Raw genomic sequence first — 20,127 nt, 5'->3', positions numbered from 1 at the left:
ACGCCAATTTGCATATGGTGGAGTACAAGACTATGAATATCTTTCCACTGTTCCAGAGCAAGATTATTTTCTATAAACATTTTATAGATGATGTTTTCTTAATATGGAGTGACACTAAAGAAGCCTTTCTTGACATGAGGACCTACCTAAATTGCCTTGACACCCCAGTTAGATTTACTATCAATGTAGATAAATTGTAGGTTAATATTTTGTACCTGACAGTGTCTATTGATGGTTCTAAATTGGGGACTACCCTATATAAGGAGACTGATCGCAATACGTTTTTACACGCTTCGAGTTTTCATCCAGTCCATTTAAAGGACAGCTTGCCAACATCGCAATTCCTTCGGGTGCTGAGGAACAACACAGATCAGGCTAAGTCATCAGTACAAAAAGCGGAGATGACTACAAGATTCTTGGAACGTGGGTACAAGAAGAAAACAGTACAATGGTGCCTCACCAAAGTTTATAAACGCTTTAATAAAGGAACCACATTGGATGACAAATTGAAAATTAAAGACCGGATGGTCTACGTAAGCACATATGATGGTAAATTGAATGTTGCAAAGAAAGTGCTCAGGCAACATTGGCCAATTATATCATCAGACAGCAGCTTGAAATCTATTGGCCCACATCCCCCATTGATGGCCTACCAGAGTGGCCCAAATCTGAAGGAGCTTCTGATGAGACCAATGGTGAAACCAGTCCCTGACAGGACATTGACTTGGTTGTATAGCCAAAAACCGGGATGCTTTAAATGCACCGGGTGTGTTACGTGCATATCAATGCAACCTGGTTCTTCTTTTTCACACCCGTGGACGAGTCATAAACTATATATCAAGTATAAGTTGGTTTGTGCAATGGACCATGTTATATACACACTTACCTGTCCTTGTGGTTTGGTGTACGTCGGAATGACGTCTAGATGCTTTCAGGAACAGATGGCAAACCATCGGCTGTCTATTCGCCAAGCCTTCAATACGGGTATTACTGACAAACCTGTCGCTGCACACTTCTTGAGGATGAATCATCAAGTTGCTACATTAAAATTTAGACTGATTGACTGGGTACCCCCCCCCACGATTCGAGGTGGTGATAGGGTACTCAAATTGCATAGACTTGAGAAATATTGGAGGAATATGTTGGTTACCAGGGCTTGAATGAGTACAACCCTATGAATATGTTTCTTAAGTGATTACATATAGGTGCTCTTATGGGTGTCTCTAGGCAATTTGATGTTGTCATATGTCGTGTTTGTATATGTTATTATATGTATTGTTTTATGTGTGTTTTTATAGTGTTAAAGTATCTCCATGCATACACCTGCCCCCGAACCACCGCGGGTTAATTTAGATCTTTACAGTGACATTATGTTTAAAACGGCTTGACTTTGCTATATTGGCTGTCATATTGTCGGGTTATTGCTTAGCAACTGAAGTTGGTAATGCCACATTAGACTTGAGTAAGCCGATTGGGATGACGCAAAAATAGAGCGCCGGTGTCCAGGTCTGGTGACATGAAGCACTGTGTGCAGGCATCTCCTAGGTAACGGAAACTCCAATTGGAGACCACCTGTGTAGGCTTTGGTGACATAGTGAGGAGTGCGCTGGCATGAAAGGACACAGCTGATTTATGGTCTTTGGAGGTAAGGGTTGGTATGTATGCAGGGCTTTTTTACTTGTATGTTCTAATGTTATATGACAAGCACGCTACTGGATGTTATCGCTGATGCTGATATGCTGATGATTATGGTGATGTTTTCTTGACAAAGGTCTCAAAAGCCAAAACATTGACATTATATGCTGCTTGGATTACTTTTTAAGATGAGTAAATGAAATAAGTGTACTGCTTTGGTGAGTGCCCTCTTCTCTTCTACATTTGTGGATTATTGTGGATATATATATATATATATATATATATATATATATATATATACACACATATATATACATACATACATACATACATACATATAAATGTAACAATGTCCACACTCCAAACCAAACAAAGTCAATGTTTTGGTGCTCCTCATGGATCAAAAAAAATCCCAATATAGAAAAATAGAGAAAGAGAGCACTCAGCAGATCTAAAAATAAAATCACATCTTTATTACTTAGTTTTTAAAACAAAGGACAGGTCGACATTTCAGTCCACATTGGGACCGTCTTCAGGACACATACATAGATACATAGGTAGATATCACTTTCAGTAACTACCCAGCCATGTGTTTCTAAACTTGTGCGTTCCACATCGCTGACGCACTTCCTGCTCTGTGAAGCCTGCATATCTCAGGCTTCCAATTATATAACACGCATTCCTATGCTCCAATTGTGTGTTCCATAACAGAACACACTACTACAGATGTGTATGCCAATAGCAGCAGTCAGACACAATCCATAGGGCCATAAGGCATGGCTGGGTAGTTATCGGAAATGTGTCCAATGCGGAGAGCAGTTTTGCAGATGCGCAGCATATTCATGATTGATTAAAGCTGTTGAGTATTAGTGAGCCGCCGGGATCGCATATAGGAAGTCAGTTTTGGGGGTGAGTAATGTAGTGTCTCTTATTAGCATGGTGAGGTGTTGTGATGCTGCTGGTCTTTAATGGTCCTGACACAAGGGGACCGAGGTCGACAGCCAGACTAAGGGGCATATTCAATCAGGTGCAAAAAGTCCCATACTTTTCGCATGACAGACTTTTTGCCGGCATCGCTGGTTTTCCATGCGAAAAAGTATCACGCGAGTCACCACTTATCCCCGTATTCAATTAAGAAGTGGCGAAAACGGCACCTGGCAAATTCAGAACCAGTGAAAAGTACTGTCAAGAATGAGGAAAACAGTCTGTACCCCCTGAAAAGCTGCACTAACATAGGGGATCATTATAGGGGTGTTCTAGTACCCCTAATAAAGCTAATCTGGGGGGAGGGGGTTCTCCAAAAGCTTGCTCTTAGCATCTTTGCAGAAGTGGTGAAGAATGGCATTAAGCAATATTTTTTTCAGCAAAATGACTAGTCCCAGCAAATTTGGGGTACATGGGTGCTAGCATATTTTGAAGTTGCTAATGTGACGTTTTAAAAAATTTTAAAAATCAACCTGCCGCAAGCACCTGCAATTTTCAAAACACCTGGAGCATACGTGGGGACCCCCTTGGAGTCTATTTCGCTAGTTTTTAAGTTTGTCCCCCAACTTTGGATTTGTTCGCCCCTAAAATTAAAGCACCTGCTGGAAGCCCTAATCAAGGCTTCCAGTGCAGTCAGCAAGTGTGATCATCAGAGACGAGCTACGCATATGCAGAAGGGACTATACCTGGCGGTAACAGCTATAGTGTAAGTCACTTATTACTGGTGCCAGCCAATTGCGCCAGGGAGCTGAGCATCACTCAGCTGTCCTGGCTTTATTTATATGTTAAATTGAGTTTATAAAACATTTTCTCTGCAAAAAGCAGCAGCAGAAAATATTGAATATCATCACAAACAGTAGGTACACCCCTAAGAGGGAGTGTGTGCAGGGGGAGAAGGAGGGGGCACACTAGTACTGTGCCTAGGGCCCTTTGGAGCCTAAATTTGGCTCTGGTTGTGCCGGACATAATTTCCTGCAGCGTAAAAATACACTACAATAAGCACAAAGTACTGCACTGCCAGAACCTACAGATTGAATTGAGGATAATTATATGTGGACTCCTGTTGCTAGAGCACAATTTCCAGAAGTGGACCCTGGACATGCTAAACAGGTCGGGGAGGAGTATCTGGCCTATTTCAATGGAGAGAGGGCTGTGTCATGGCAGGAAACATGCATAAATTAATACTTTTTTTTTTAAAACTGCACATTGCTCAAAGAATAAAGCTTTAAATTTCAAATTTTATACACAAATGTGTTTGTTAATTTTATTGGTTAAATTATTTTTTTATTATAGTAATTTCATAATAATTAGTGTCAATAAATGTTACTGTCTATGAAGTAACCATAATTGGAGACCATCAGTACTGCCTAACGTGTTGACTTTAAATGAGTTTACATTACATTATGAAAATTACATTACCTTTACATCCTATACTCTGCCTATCCCCCCCTATACTCTGCCTATCCCCCCTATTCCCAACTATCCCCCCATTTCAAACCAATAACTGTCCCATAATATGTTGATGTCCATGGTGCAAATAATCATACAACACATTTTTTTTAACCATTTTTATCTTTATATAATGGCATAGAACAAAGAATTCCAGACAGGATTTATTGATTTAAAACAGGCCACTGAGTGCCTCTAGAGTAAAAACTGCTCCAACAGATTGTAATAAATCAGGCACTAGAACAATTGGTCATGTACAGTAGAGACCAAAATAGTGATGCCGATATAACTAGGGTCAAGGTATAAGATCAAGAATTTGCAAATTGTCTTCATGTAAGTGCACAAAAAACATCAAATGTTACAACATTCAGTAACAGGGGTAACTGATGTCCAATAACCAACATTATGGTAGTCTGACCAAACTCTTGGTCATCTGGGAGCAAGAGCCAAAGAAAAAGACCAGACCAATTCACAAATTATAAAAATGATCATTACCATATAGAGTGGACTGCACACTCAGCCATGCTGAGTGCATACCATTCGTAGAGGTACCAGGAAAATTGGGTGGTGGTGTAGGGCTTCGTGGTGCAGGGTTGAGGAGGAGGAATTGGCAATTGGGGATACGAGGTTAAGTGAGGTGGTATGGGGAAAATCCTGAGGCCGATGGAGTGGGCTGCCGTCTGATATTTGATGCTATGACACTTTTCTCATCCAATTGTCCCTGAAGCCCATGTATCATAGCATCAAATATCAAATGCATGAAATGCAGTTGCTGTTTTGGCTGCATGTCCTGCATAACATTGGCAAGATTTAAACCATAAATCTTACATTTGTCCGGTGACTTCTGAAGAACCTCCTCCACATGTTTTAAAAATTGGTCAGTCCTAGTCGGTACAGAACTGGGAGCCTTGGAAGCCATCCTCCACTTCTTGGCTGGAGCCTAAGGTGGGAGGGTCTTCAAATCAGTCTCCTCAAGTTCTGTGGGCTCACTGGTCAGAGTATCAAGATCCAGGTCTGCAGTAACGAACTGGGAAGAAAAATTGTATTTAGTTCATATAATAAATTTAGAGAACATAATTCTAGTTTTCTTTATTAAATGTGGATAAAACGGAAAGCCAAACCAGCGACAAGAGTAGAAAAGTTAGTCAGTGGAGAAGTTGTTAATGTTAACCAATCAGCTTATAGGGAACATTTATCACGTACATTATATAAAATGGAATGTAGCAGCTTAATGGTTAACATGGACAAATTATCCACTTGCACACTTCTCCACTCTTGTCAATGCTTCTCAATCTTTATAGTGTGATTTTATTAGAAAAAAAAAAAAAAAAGGTTGTGTTTGCACTGTGGGTGTACTTACCAGATCCTGACTTTCTGTTTCTTCCTCTTCCAATACGTCTGGCTTGTCTGGATGCAGTGAACACCTTGACCGCCTCTTCGGCTCTTTCTCCAGGGTAAACATGAATAGGTCATAATACCATAAGTTTGGTTTATGGACTTCATCTGCCCCAACTCCTGAAAGTTGTGCATCCATGTATTTCCTGTGCTCTTTAAAAAAGACAGTTCTAAAATTCTGGATCTTCGCCTTGACCCAGCAGATAAGACAATAATTAAGCACTTGAAATATGTTTAAAAATATTACAAATAAAAACCATTATAAATTATAATTTTTTTCAAGAGATAGGAATTGTCCACATAACCGTTTATCCTCTAATTCCGGATCCGGTGGTGGTTTAGTAAAGCAAAAATATCTGCTATGTTGTTTCTATGTTTATGTGTGACATAATCATTCAAATTTCAAGCTGCAGTAAAACCGTATGATGGAGTGATATTAGTGTTTTGAAATACTGCGCTAATAAATGATTATGTATCAGAGCAGCTCTCTTAGTAATAGACAAGTAATAAGACAATAATTGAGTGCTTGAAATATAGGTAAAAATAATAAAAATAAAAACCAATGTGTAGCGCAATACCTGTGTGATATAAAATGGGTTAGTATGTTAAATGTTTAAATAGCCAATTTTGCCAATGTGAACAGACCATATCAAGGTTTGCACAGGGTTCCGATAATGCCAACTCTAAGACCGCTCTGGATATAGCAGCCTGTGATGTTTTCTAACTGTCCCTATTGCTGCCTGCCTTACATTCGGTGCTGCGCTTGCTGCTGGCTGGTTCCCACTTCTATCTGTCCACTCCATCTGCTTGCTGATGCTTGTTAAAGCACTGATGGGACAGAACTTGGGTTGCACGGTGTCTGTTGCTTCCTCCAACACGTTTCAGGCTTAAATCCTAACTTTTACCAGGTGTTCCATTGTTGCATACATATCCATTGTTGCATAAAGTAATAGACTCCAATCCAATATACTTAATAATTTGTCATTTATTAATTAAATAAATAGATCTAGCTCTTAACTGAACTGACTTTGCCTTGTAAATGCCTGCAACTTTAAAAAAACGATCGAGATCAGCATGCATCCCACACCTCCGGCAGACTCGATCTCTATTACATTCCGCCTCATGTTTCTGTCTGCAACAGCTATTATCAGTAAAGAAAACCCAGTCAGGATTATCTAATTGAACTTAAGCAATGTCTGTTCTAACACAAAATGTTTAACTCATGTATTTACATTTTTTCAAAATATTTTATATTTAATTATTGAAAACATGTTCATTGTCTTCCTTTTTCTCACCATCAACCATAATCAACAATAGTCCCCCCTGTTGAGGATAAGAAGATCAATATAGCACAATTCAATATATGACATCTGTGATCTCCCATCGAGAAAATCTGTCTGTAGGAACATGTTTAAGTTGAGCATTATTAGATATTGGAACAATAGCATGTAATATAAATAGATGCAATTCAACTTAACAATTAATGCCACCCTTTAAGGATATAAATGTATTTGACCTTGTGGTAAACAGCATCCTGTATATTTAAACTTATCAGTATACTGATAATTAAACCTTATAACCTGCTTCTGCAAAAGAAACACAACTCTTTAGTATTTTCCATTCTGAAATAACTTGGAATATAACAGCAGATCACTGCTAGGTGAGGACTTGAGTCATCTCTAAGAACAAGAAAATTTCAGACTATTCCTCAAATATTGTGAAATGTTTGTGACAATTAAAAAAAAATAAAAAAAATATATATATATATATATATATATATATATATATATATATATATATATATATATATATATATATATATAGTCCAAATAGGTCCACACTCTCGTCTTCAATAATAAATTGCTGGGGTGACACACCCATATGGGATCACAATAATCCTCTTCATGCAAAAGTAGAAAAAAAGGGGGGGTAGCACTCACCAGTCTTCTTAAAAACATTTCTTTATTACATCTCAGTAAAATTTTTTACAGCATATCAAAATCCGACGTTTCGGTCCAGTGCATGGACCTTTGTCAAGGTTAAAAATCAAGTGAAGTACAGCACATATATACCCATGTAGTTAATCAAAGAACTCCTCCCCAATCACTACAAATATTTCACCTGAATTGAATTCAAATGTTTATATGTGTTAATATTTTGTGTTGAACAGCTTGTGAGACATTTAAGCTTTTGATGTTAGATCTGGATAGGGCAATTGTATTTTGTCAATATTATGCCTATAAATATCGTGGGGGTTAAGGGGATGTCAATAGAGTCAAATTTGCTGGCAGTGAATAAGTCTATGTATTATTATACATTGTGCTGTGAGGCATTTAAGCTTTTAATGGTAGATCTTAATATTATGTTTAACACATTGGGGTTAATGAGATCTCAATAGAGTTAAATTTGCTGGCAGTGAATTTGAACACAGCTGATATAGCTAATGCATAACAGGAATTTGTATACTGGTTGCCATGACTACCTGACAGTGTAGCTGTGACCAAGACACTTACTGGGACACATGGGTGCTGTGTATTAGTTCCCTGTTTGTTTTATGATAGTGCAGATTCTTTTGCAACATGTGACTGAGATCAGACACTGTTGTGGTTGCTTATCATGACGTTAAGTTCTCTGGTATGGATAGTGTCTCTGTCACTGACTTGGAGGGCTGGTGCAGGGGAAGTTGTGTTCTGGTTACCTTGCCAACCAGATGTAGTGTGTTTCAAACCACAGGAAGTGGAAGGAATGTGAGATGCACACCAGCAGGGCTACACATGATTGTTGAAATGTATGAAGTTAGTAGATTTTTTACTTTATTGACCTCACATGATGCTTATTTATATTGGCATTTCATTTAGCTGCTTTGATTATTTGGTTAAAGTTATCTGCTGTTTTCAACAGGTGAAATATTTTTAGTGATTGGGGAGAAGTTCTTTGATTAACTACATGGGTATATATGTGCTGTACTTCACTTGATTTTTAACCTTGACAAAGGTCCATGCACTGGACCGAAACGTCGGATTTTGATATGCTGTAAAAAATTTTACTGAGATGTAATAAAGAAATGTTTTTAAGAAGACTGGTGAGTGCTACCCCCCCTTTTTTTCTACTTATATATATATATATATATATATATATATATATAGACAAGGGGGGGAGTTGACAATAGGGCGACTATTTTGCTAAAAAATTGTGTAAATGTGAATAAATAGTCTGAATAAAGTGATAAAATAAATAACAGATTTATTATAGACACAGAGTAAGGGACCTCAAAGATAAAAAAGGGTTACCCTTAATCACACATAAATAAACAAGAAAGTATAAAATCCAGAGGCATTTCATACATATAAAAATAAAAATATAAAATCAAGAGGCATTTCATACAAAAGTAAACAGATGGAGATAAAACATTGATTTTAAACAAAATAAATAAGGAATAAATATAGCAGCTTATCTGATACGAGAGAGATATTATTTTCAGAGTTCATGAGGCATAAGTCAGAAACGCCCAACGCGTTTTGTCTCTAGACTTCATATATATTACCCTTGTCTTTTTAAAATACTAAGTAGATACTGTGTATCTACTAAAAACGAGTATGTCTCATAACCTACTTTCATCAGTACCCTTGGCTCAGGTACAAAAGAAAAGTAATGATGGAAGAATACAGTACGATCTCATGCTATGAGAGAGTTAAAGCATCTTATCTCCTTGAAACAAAACTTTTTTTTTCCTGTGAAGCCCTCAGATCTGGGAGGGGTATACAGAGAGAATGGTAACTCGCTCTGACATACTGAGTACACAGACGAACAGTTTTCTCACTCTAAGAGTATTCAAACAAGTCCAACAATTACCATTACAGTTACATTTATCTGGATGAAAGTTTACATTCCTACTCTGTATATAGGAAGTATATGGGATCATATTTCTGTCCCTAATCTACTTTTAGTTGACATTTCCTGAATTTTTTCTAAACTCTTTATCTGAAGCTTCATACATTTTTCTCTTCTCTGCAAGAAGTTTCTCCCATGCCGTTTTAAAGTTAACAATTATGTTAAAGGATTGTTCTTCCCACTCTAGATATTGAATTGTTACTCTATTATCAACCTATCCATAAAAAGTCCCTTAATCATGTAAGCAACCTATGTAATCATTAAGATTTTCCAATAATCTCCTATGATAATGAGCCATTTCTTATTTAGTCTGGTATAACGTAGCATTAAACACTTGGTATACGGTCAGTAATAATATCAACACTATTTACCTCATGAATCACATTTCCAATCTTTCCCTATAGGTTCATGTAACAATGACAATTAAACAAATATCTAAGTATCTACAGCTCTTTTTTTAAATTCTGTCGTTGGTCTAGGAACATTCTGAACTTCTAAGCACTTCTCTTTTTTTTTTTTGACTCATCTTCTGTTTAACCTTGTAAGCTTTAGATTCTAATGATGCAGATACTGTGAAAGTGTCTGTTTGCACAGGTTCTATGTGGTTTATTTATCTGATCACTAGAATTTGAATCTCTAACACTATTTTAAGGATTTTAAGAATGCATCTAACAATTACAGAAAACAGCAAGAAAGAGTCTGCTATACTTGTCCCAGCAGCATGTATCATCTATTTGTTTAAGGAAGTGTAGGGTTTAAGTACTAGAACTACGCATGTGCGCGGGCTGATCTCTGCATTCAATTTAGATTAGTCATACCAATTATGCAAAAATTACAAACTCACATTTTACGCTGCGCTTTTAAAAGAAATGCAGTTTTCTATTATTTATTTATTTTATTATCATTTATTCTATCCAATTTAAACTAACACTACTACACGTTCTATACACTGGAAAACACATTTTATCATCTCTTGTCATTTAACACCACTCATCTTTTTCTAGCCCAGAATTATACGTAAATGGTCAAGTTCTTTTACAATTCTTCAGATAAACACTTTCAATAGGGAGTTGTCCTTAAAGACATCTCAACTCATTTTACTAAATTTTACAAAGCAAAATGGCTGTGCGAAGGCCATATTGAATTGCATGAATTGTATTCACTATAAAGCATATGTAAATATGGAATTATGTAAAATATAATCTTTAATATAAACTAAGCTTCCACAGTGGTATAGGGTCTCCTACTTATTTGGAAAACTTTATTAGTAACTTTAAAATAAAATGAAAATCAGGTTGACCACCTAATTAAAAAGCGGTAGGCATGAGGTATTAATGTTTAATTAGAAGATCAATCTGATTTCCAATTTTTTTTCATTTAAAAAAACTAATATTGACCCAGCAGATGTCAGCATCACTCTTCTGGTTTCTACTGTACAAGACCAATTTCTGTAGTGCCTGATTTGTCTTCTCTATGTTGGAGATCTCTTTGCTTTCTACCCTCCAGAGGTGCTCGTTGTCCAGGTATTGATCAATGAATCCTGTCCAGAATTCTCTGTTCTTTGATCCAGCCATTTCTGTTATAAAAGTTGTGAGAGCAAAACTTTTATAAAAACATATAATACAGGAAACACATCATCGTATAAACATTACAGCAAAATATTTAAAAAAAATGAATAAGTGGTCAAAATTAATGGGCAGTGTTGTAGGTAGATACATGTGGCCAATACACATTTATGGTCACCCAAAAAAATATAGTTTTTTCGGGGTATCTGCTTGACTACATTAGCGGCTATTTGCCTGACTACATTACCTGTGTTTGTCACTAAATACATTTGTAAATCATTATATCTCTATTTATAGAATACCATTATTAAATAAATTTAGAGTAAGAATAATTTTTTTGCAAAGACAGTATGGAAACATTGGTGGGCACTATTGACAGGCAGCCTATATACATTTATGGCCAGTGGTGGCATAGGTTGGCACTAGTTACAGATGGCCTATATACAATGGTGGCCAGAGGTGACATTCATGGGCACTAGTGCAAGACTCTCTAATTACATTGGTGTCCAGAGGTGATATTGGTTGGCACTAGTGACAGAAGGCCTATATACATTGGTTGCCAGAGGTGACATTCGTAGGCACTTGTGACAGGCCCCTTAATTACATTGATGGCCGGTGGTGGCATAGGTGGGCACTAGTGACAAGTCTCATAATTATATTGGTGGCCAGTGGTGACATAGGCGGGCAGTAGTGACAGGTGCCATATAAACATTGGTGGCCAGTGGTGACTTAGGTGGACACTAGTGCCAGGTGCCCTAATTACATTTATGTCCAGTGGTGACATAGGTGGGCAGTATTAACAAGGACCCTATAAACATTGATGGCCAGTGGTGGCATAGGTGGGTACTAGTGACAGGTGCCCTATATACATGGATGCCCAGTGGTGACATAGATGGGCATTAGTGACTGGCCCCCTAATTACATTGGTGGCCAGTGGTGACATACTGTAGGTGGGCACTAGTGACATTGGTGGCCAGTGGTGATGTAGGTGGGCAGTATTGACAGGCACCCTATAAAAATTGATGGCCAGTGGTGGCATAGGTGGGCACTAGTGATGGGCCCCCTAATTACATTGGTGGCCAGTGGTGACATTGTTGGGCAGTGGTGTGAGAACATTGTTGGCATCACTGTACTTACCGTTTTTTTACATATGGGCTCCTGCTGAAAATGCTGCTTGTCGCTCGCTCCGCATGTACTGCACAAATTGGAGGATGAGGAGTGTCCTAGAAGTGGCTAAAGACTTCCATATCGTTCATCGTTGATCGCTCATCCTGTACACACTGAACAATATGCACTATATCGTCAACAAAATAGTGAAAATTGAGCTGCATGTACAGATGACAAAATATATCTTTAACGACCCGTGGGAGCACGCATCGATCATCATTTACTGCGTACACACTGGACGATATGAACTCTTAAGTGACAGAGCAGCGGCACAAACACATGGCAGTTTAAAAGAATATACAGTACCATATCTATGAAACATAGTGGCACTGCAGTGGTCGACAGGAAAGCAGTTTAATAAACTAGTATATACAACCCTATAGAATGTTTTTTTAAATTAATCAAGAACTAAAAGCCTAAAATTAAAAACCTAGTTGATAATATAATATGTTACTAATTCCAACACACTTCTCCAAGCAGCAAATCAAAAATTACAGACCTCAGGCCAATACAGGCGATTCAAGCCAGAGTAACAGGCTTGTACAAGAAATTGATAAAGAATTATTATATTTTAAACTAAGTAACACAGCAGTGGCACAAACACATGGCAGTTTATAAGACTATAGCACATCTATGAAAATTAATGGCATAGCAGTGGCAAACAAGATGGCAGGGGAACCACATTTTATTTTTAGGGTTCTTTCAAAGGAATTCCAACATTTGACTTGTTTGGGGTGGTGTTGTGATGGAATGGGTACCCCATGCTTTGTGTTTCCCTGCTGTAGCATAACCACCCCAGCTGGTTCCAGCTGTTTCTGGTTATTGGAGAATAGGGGGAACCTCACAATTATATCACCAATTTTCCAATACCAGACCAGGCTAGGGAGGTCCAGGACTGGTTAATGATTTTGGGGATGACTTCAAGCATTTTTCTAAATGAACTATTTTAGTTTTTAACATATACCTAAGCCTGTACAGATCATAGTGATATATGCAGTACAGTATTTTCAGCCTGCCCACAAAGGCAGAGCTGATTCATTGAGGGATAGGGAGTAGAATTGGATTATTATTGACATAGGATATTTGCATAGAATTTATATGTATTTCAAAACATTGAGGTCCGACATTTTTGGAATTATGACATTTTGCCTTGATTTGAGACTCAGATTTGGCTGGGGGAACTGAGGCATGTCTTTGTTTGACTAGGTACCTCCAAGTTTGGGTGTGCTTATCATTTTTATATGACTCAGTCTGTGTCTTTCTGTCATCCTCCCTCCGCAGATGGCCGTGTTTGTCCTGGACACAGAGGGGTCGCTGGATATAAACAGTGACCGAGAAACTAGCATCAAACTGTCTGCTCTGTCCATGCTCCTCAGCTCATACCTGGTACTATATTAGCTTTTTATGTCACTTTATAGGAAATGTTAGATGGTCTTAATGAGGCATCTTTATACTATGTACTACAATATCTACAATATATGTTTAATTCCCAGATTTTCAATGTTAATGCCAATTTGAGAACTACAGAGCTGGACTATCTTGAGGTAAGGTGTTTTTGAACATCTCCACTGTCTGGAACTTGTCTTAGATACTTCTGTAACCTCTCTTTAGCCGTTAATCAATTTTTGTGATCTTTACTTTCTAAGCTGAATTATGTGTTTACCCCTTGGGCTACCAATATAAAAAAGGGAGCCATAGTGATGTTAATAAAATTGAGAAAGCATTATATGTATGATTAGGGCAATGTTATATAAAAGAGACTTCTAGGTGCTTCTAGAAGCTCTAATACCAGGTCTGCAGCCAGAGAAGAGGGGCCACATGGACAAGGTGGGGGAGAGCCATGCAGACAGAGTAGAGAGAGGATATAAGGTGATGCCTAGCTAGCATGAGGCATTTCTGTCTAAAGTGATGTTGCAGTGCAGAGGGAGCATACTTAATGTGAGAAGTATGGGGTGACTACTAAGAATATCAAAACAGAGCCGTGTTTTTTTACCAGAAATATGGAAGGTTTATGGTGGCTCCATGCTGTTGCTGGTAGCAACTGAGGAGGACATTGTCACTTGCCGGGCTGGTGCTGTAGTGGAGAGACTGGATCGGAGTCACACCCTAAAGCAGCACATAAGGCAGAGAAGGAGGCAGGATTTAGCTGCAGGAGACAAGCTGAAAGGTCAACAATCATGAAGCCTCAGAGTCAGGAGATGACATAAATGACATTTTTATTCAGGAAGAATAAATTTTTGAAAGGAGGAAAAGTCAGAGTCTTTGCAGATCAGTACTAGATTAAGTACAGCTACCATATTCATTAAAACTATAATAATTGCATACTATTATCTGCTCTGGTCCAAGGAAGCAGCTTAAAAACTGTGCTCTCCTGGACCATCTGTAGCTGATAGTCAGCATAACAACCAGCTGTATACAGATTCATTAACTACTAAAACCACAAGGAGTACAAATACTGTATCAGAACCCAGTATCAGGAAAACATGCATCACTGAAAGACTGGCCAGAACAAGCTACGGGTCCAGGTAATAGAGTGCAATGTAAATATATCATGCATAGTATAATTTAAAATGTGTTGTGTCTATAGACAAGAAAACCCTTAATTCATGGTAAAGTAAAGAGATGTAGGGACATTTATCAATGCTTGTAGAGAGATACAATTTTGAGAGATAAAACAACTTCTAACTTACATTTTACAGGCTGTGTTTGAAAAATGAAAGTAAGGAGATGATTGATTGGTAATTTATATCTCAAAATTGTGTCTCTCTCCATGCTTTGATAAATACATCCTTTATTGTGGCATATGATAAAGTAAACTGTATTGATCTTAAAACAATAACATTTGAGAATCTATGTCAGATAATAACAATAACATAATATGAAGGGGGCACATAACTGTTCAGACCTCAGTTGCATAGACTGCATGTGTGTATTCCAATGAGCACACAATTCTGTGAATTAGCAGCTTCAGCATTTTGTGAGTGACAGCAATCTCCTTCTGTGAGAGTGCTGAATCTGTAGTTAACCACAGGGTGTGATGGCATACCATATCTGTATTACTCAAGGAACACGTCCATTAAGGCGTCAGCCTTAATGATCGTATTTTCATTGCTTTTTGGAGTTTTAGTGACAGAAATTCAGTAGGTTTTGTGAATTTTCTGATCATGTCTAAGCAGCCTTAATGGGACATGTGAAACCGTAAGGTTTTTTGTCTATGGAATTTCATAGCTTATTTAAAATGTATTAACTATTAGAGTTTGTAAGAGCAAAGCGGGCAACTTGCAGGGGAGAAGGGTAACTAAATGGTACACTAATGCAGGTGGAAGAGTAGACAGCACATAGGAGGTGGTTTGGGAGGTGCAGAGTGCGAGATGGCTGTAGGCATGTGGGGTAGCGGCAGCAGCAGTGGTGCTGAGCAGTGGCAGCGGTGCAGTGCAAAGGGGGCATCAGCAGGTGACAGAGGGCTCACTGGTAGTGCGTATACACCTGAGAAAATGAAATCAATAAATCAGCAGCAGTAAGGTCCATTTATGCATCTAAGTTAAAAATTGAATGTGTAAAATAAAAAAAAGTGACCCTGCCAAAAACACAACCAGCACCAGGCTTTTTGTGTTACTTCTAATTCATTGGATTTTGGATTCCTCAAAAAAATCGATAAAAACAGCTATAATCATGTAATTTTTAACTGTTTACATGCAATCCAAAGCCTGAGTTTGGTTTTTAAAACCGAGTTCTGAGCTGATATCGGAACTGAGTTGGGAACCTATATTTGTTTGTTGATGGTTTTCTGGAAACCAGACCTGCACATCTCTAGCTCTACTGTAGGTCTCTGGTTGTAATGAGGTCTTCTCCTTATTTCTTCTCTAGTGGATCAGAAAACTTCATGATGACTCTCTCACCTTGGCTGCTTTTTCTGATAAATTTACGGTATTCAGGTTTCTTAATGATCTCATTGTATGGTACTAACCAGCAGGGCCGCCATCAGGGGGGGACTGCCAGGCCTGGAATCCCGGGCCAGGAGAGAACAGAGACAGAGTGGGGCCCGGGTGGCTGCGGTGCTGCACCGATGATGATTTAATGCCTGACAGTGCCTGCTGTATTACAGTTACAAATATGGTGCCAGCCGTGAGTCAGCCAGAGCTTGCAGACCAGCAACCAATCAGGAGCGTCCACTCCTGATTGGCTGCTGGTCCACGAGCTTTGATTGGCTCACGCTCGGCACCATCCAATCAAAGCTCCCAGACAGGCAGCCAATCAAGAGCGGACGCTCCTGATTGGCTGCCGGTCTATGAGCTTTGATTGACTAGGGCCCAGCACTGTATGTGGAATGCCGGTGGGTGCAGCAGGTTCCAGTCACAGTGCCACTCTGCATGTATGATTCTGGCTGCCAACTGAAGAACCACAATCCAGGTACTACATAGTGCCTGACTTTGCCCTGTGCACTCCCTCCTGTTCTAGCCAGCCCTCCCTACCCTGTCCCCCCATCTCTACCCTGAGCCTCCCCAGCGAGTCCAGTCAGCCTTCCCTGTCCCCTCTTAGTCCAGCCAAACTTCCCTGCACTGTGCTTCTCCCTCCTAGTACTGCCAGCCGTCACTGTCGTGTCCCACTTCTCAGCCCTGAGCCTAACGCCCCCCCTCCCCCCCACTCCAGTCAGCCTTTTCTGGATTTTATGTGGGTCTAGCTTTTTCAACATATTTTATGTGGCTACGGCTTATTTATATCTATAAATACATCGATTTATCCCTCCCCTGGGGGGCCCTATGTACTTTATCAGTACCAAGCAGGGGCTGATTGGGCCGCCGGGATGCCGGGCTAGTTCCCGCTGGGCCGGTCTCCTTGGTGGCCGGCAGCCGCCCAGCCCACCCCACACCCTTCAGTGACTATCTCCCTCCGGCTCTCCACCGTCGCGCTGCCGCAATCAGCTCCGATCGGGGAGCTGAACAGCGCAGCAGCACGGCGACTGCCTGTCCCTTCACCAGCCTGACCCCCCACCCCACCTAACATCAGCTCCTGCGCGGCCTCCTCTTCCTAGAGTCTGAACCCCGGCTGACCCACTGCCACGATCAGAGCGGGCAGCTGCAATGTGCACAAAACTATGGCCGACGGGGGAGCTGCTGCGCATGCCAACCAGCAGCAGCTCCTCCCATAAGCCTTTGCGGAGCCCGGGGCTGTCAGTCAATACTGACGGCCCCGCCTCCAGCCCCTCCGTGGCCCGCCTCCAGCCTCATGAGATACAGGCAGCAGACTTAGCTACTAGACAACAACAGCAGGTGAGGAGGCTGGGTGACAAATAATTGAAAATAATATTAATTTATATAAAGTAAGTCTACAATATTCTGGATCATTTAGATGATTGTGTGTGTGTGTATATATATATATATTAGGGGTGAGCGGGTTCGGATTTCTGAAATCCGAACCCCCCCGAGCCCCCCCGATCCGAGTCCGATCCGAATCAGGCTCGACTTTTCCCGCCTGACTCGGATCTGAAATCGAGGCAAAACGTCATCATCCCGCCTTCCGAGTCTCGCGGGTTTTGGATCCTATATAAGGTACCCGCGTCGGCGCCATTTTCTCACTCGGCTGTGGACAGTGAAGAGGGAGGGTGGGAGTTAGGGCTGTGTAGTGTAGTGTAGTGTAGTGTAGTGTAGTGCTGCTGTTGTCCACTACTTCAAAGTCCATAGGGGCTGGCTGTGTTGTGCTGTGCTGCTGTTGTTAATAGGGGCTGTGTCCACTACTTCAAAGTCCATAGGGGCTGGCTGGACTGTGTTGTGCAGTCAGTTCTCCATAGGGGCTGTGTCCACTCCAAAGTCCTGTGCAGTGTCCCAGTCCTAAAGGAGTGCTGTAGTGTTGTCCAGGGGGTGCTCTGTCCATCAGGGGTGCTCCCCCCAAGTGCTAAAAAAATAATATATTTTCTGTGTTTGTGAATTGTGTGCGCAGTAGCCGCACGTGCATCAACAAAGTAGTGCCAAGCGTGCGCCTGTGTCATAAGTAAAGGGCCGGCTGGCTTGACCGTTAAAGGGTGCTGTAACCCCCGAAAGTACACTCCAGTCCAAACCAAAAAAAAATTATTTTCTGTGTTTGTGAATTGTGTGCGCAGTAGCCGCACGTGCATCAACAAAGTAGTGCCAAGCGTGCGCCTGTGTCATAAGTAAAGGGCCGGCTGGCTTGACCGTTAAGGGTGCTGTAACCCCCGAAAGTACACTCCAGTCCAAACCAAAAAAAAAATTATTTTCTGTGTTTGTGAATTGTGTGCGCAGTAGCCGCATGTGCATCAACAAAGTAGTGCCAAGCGTGCACCTGTGTCATAAGTAAAGGGCCGGCTGGCTTGACCGTTAAGGGTGCTGTAACCCCCGAAAGTACACTCCAGTCCAAACCTAAAAAAAAATTATTTTCTGTGTTTGTGAATTGTGTGCGCAGTAGCCGCACGTGCATCAACAAAGTAGTGCCAAGCGTGCGCCTGTGTCATAAGTAAAGGGCCGGCTGGCTTGACCGTTAAGGGTGCTGTAACCCCCGAAAGTACACTCCAGTCCAAACCAAAAAAAAAATTATTTTCTGTGTTTGTGAATTGTGTGCACTGTGGCTGCACGTGCATCAACAAAGGAGCAGCGCCAAGCGTGCGCCTGTGTCCCATAAGTAAAGAGCCGGCTGGCTCATTTCTTAAAGGGTGGTGTAACCCACAAAGTGCACTACTCTCCAGCCAAAATAAAATAATATTTTCTGTGTTTGTGTGCGCTTTAGCCGCACGTATATATATCAATATAACATAAATGGAGGACCAAACTTTCTCCGATAAAAATAAAATAGGGAAAGATCAAGAACCTCTTCCTCCTAGTGCTGTTGCTGCTGCTGGGAGTTGTTCATCATCCCAGAGAGGAAGTAGGAACATCACTACTTTTACTAAACAATTGACCCTCCAACAGTCCCTAGCGATGAGGATGAAGTACGACAGCAGTCATCCTGAAGCAAAACGTATTACTGAGGCCTTGACTGCTATGTTGGTGTTAGACGTGCGTCCGGTATCCGACATTAGTGCAGTGGGATTTAGACAATTGATGGAGGTAGTGTGTCCTCGGTTCCAAATCCCGTCTAGATTCCACCTGCATCCTCAAAGCAGCAGCGACAAGCGTGCGTCTGTCTGTTAAAGGGTGGTGACACCCTCAAAGTGTGCTACACAAACAATTAAAATATTGTTCTATTTTTTTCTGTCTTTGTGAATTGTGTGGGCTGTAGCCGCACCTGCATCCTTAAAGCAGCAGCGACAAGCGTGCGTCTGTCTGTTAAAGGGTGGTGACACCCTCAAAGTGTGCTACACAAACAATTAAAATATTGTTCTTTTTTCTGTCTTTGTGAATTGTGTGGGCTGTAGCCGCACCTGCATCCTTAAAGCAGCAGCGACAAGCGTGCGTCTGTCTGTTAAAGGGTGGTGACACCCTCAAAGTGTGCTACACAAACAATTAAAATATTGTTCTTTTTTCTGTCTTTGTGAATTGTGTGGGCTGTAGCCGCACCTGCATCCTTAAAGCAGCAGCGACAAGCGTGCGTCTGTCTGTTAAAGGGTGGTGACACCCTCAAAGTGTGCTACACAAACAATTAAAATATTGTTCTTTTTTCTGTCTTTGTGAATTGTGTGGGCTGTAGCCGCACCTGCATCCTTAAAGCAGCAGCGACAAGCGTGCGTCTGTCTGTTAAAGGGTGGTGACACCCTCAAAGTGTGCTACACAAACAATTAAAATATTGTTCTTTTTTCTGTCTTTGTGAATTGTGTGGGCTGTAGCCGCACCTGCATCCTTAAAGCAGCAGCGACAAGCGTGCGTCTGTCTGTTAAAGGGTGGTGACACCCTCAAAGTGTGCTACACAAACAATTAAAATATTGTTCTTTTTTTTTTGGTCTTTGTGAAATGTGTGGGCTGTAGCCGCACCTGCATCCTTAAAGCAGCAGCGACAAGCGTGCGTCTGTCTGTTAAAGGGTGGTGACACCCTCAAAGTGTTCTACACAAACAATTAAAATATTGTTCTTTTTTTTTCGGTCTTTGTGAAATGT

At 40.5% G+C, this 20,127-nt stretch overlaps 2 pseudogenes across 1 annotated transcript in view; one reads left to right on the top strand and one right to left on the bottom strand.

Moving 5' to 3' along the window:
* The window catches only part of LOC148517817 (RING finger protein 112-like), a 199,526-nt pseudogene that overhangs the window by 44,203 nt on the left and 135,196 nt on the right, over nt 1–20,127 (top strand). The window contains exons 4-5 of the transcript XR_015879254.1: nt 13,368–13,472; nt 13,580–13,630. The product of XR_015879254.1 is annotated as an RING finger protein 112-like (transcript). The remainder of the gene's footprint in view (nt 1–13,367; nt 13,473–13,579; nt 13,631–20,127) is intronic.
* Nucleotides 4,697–10,928, bottom strand: LOC148517818 (uncharacterized; annotated as a pseudogene).

Source organism: Taudactylus pleione, unplaced genomic scaffold, assembly GCF_031769625.1.
Source record: "Taudactylus pleione unplaced genomic scaffold, aTauple2 ptg000209l, whole genome shotgun sequence".
Classification (NCBI taxonomy): Eukaryota; Metazoa; Chordata; class Amphibia; order Anura; family Myobatrachidae; genus Taudactylus; species Taudactylus pleione.
Note: the sequence above shows the minus strand (reverse complement) of the source record. Positions and strands in the feature narration are given on the sequence as shown.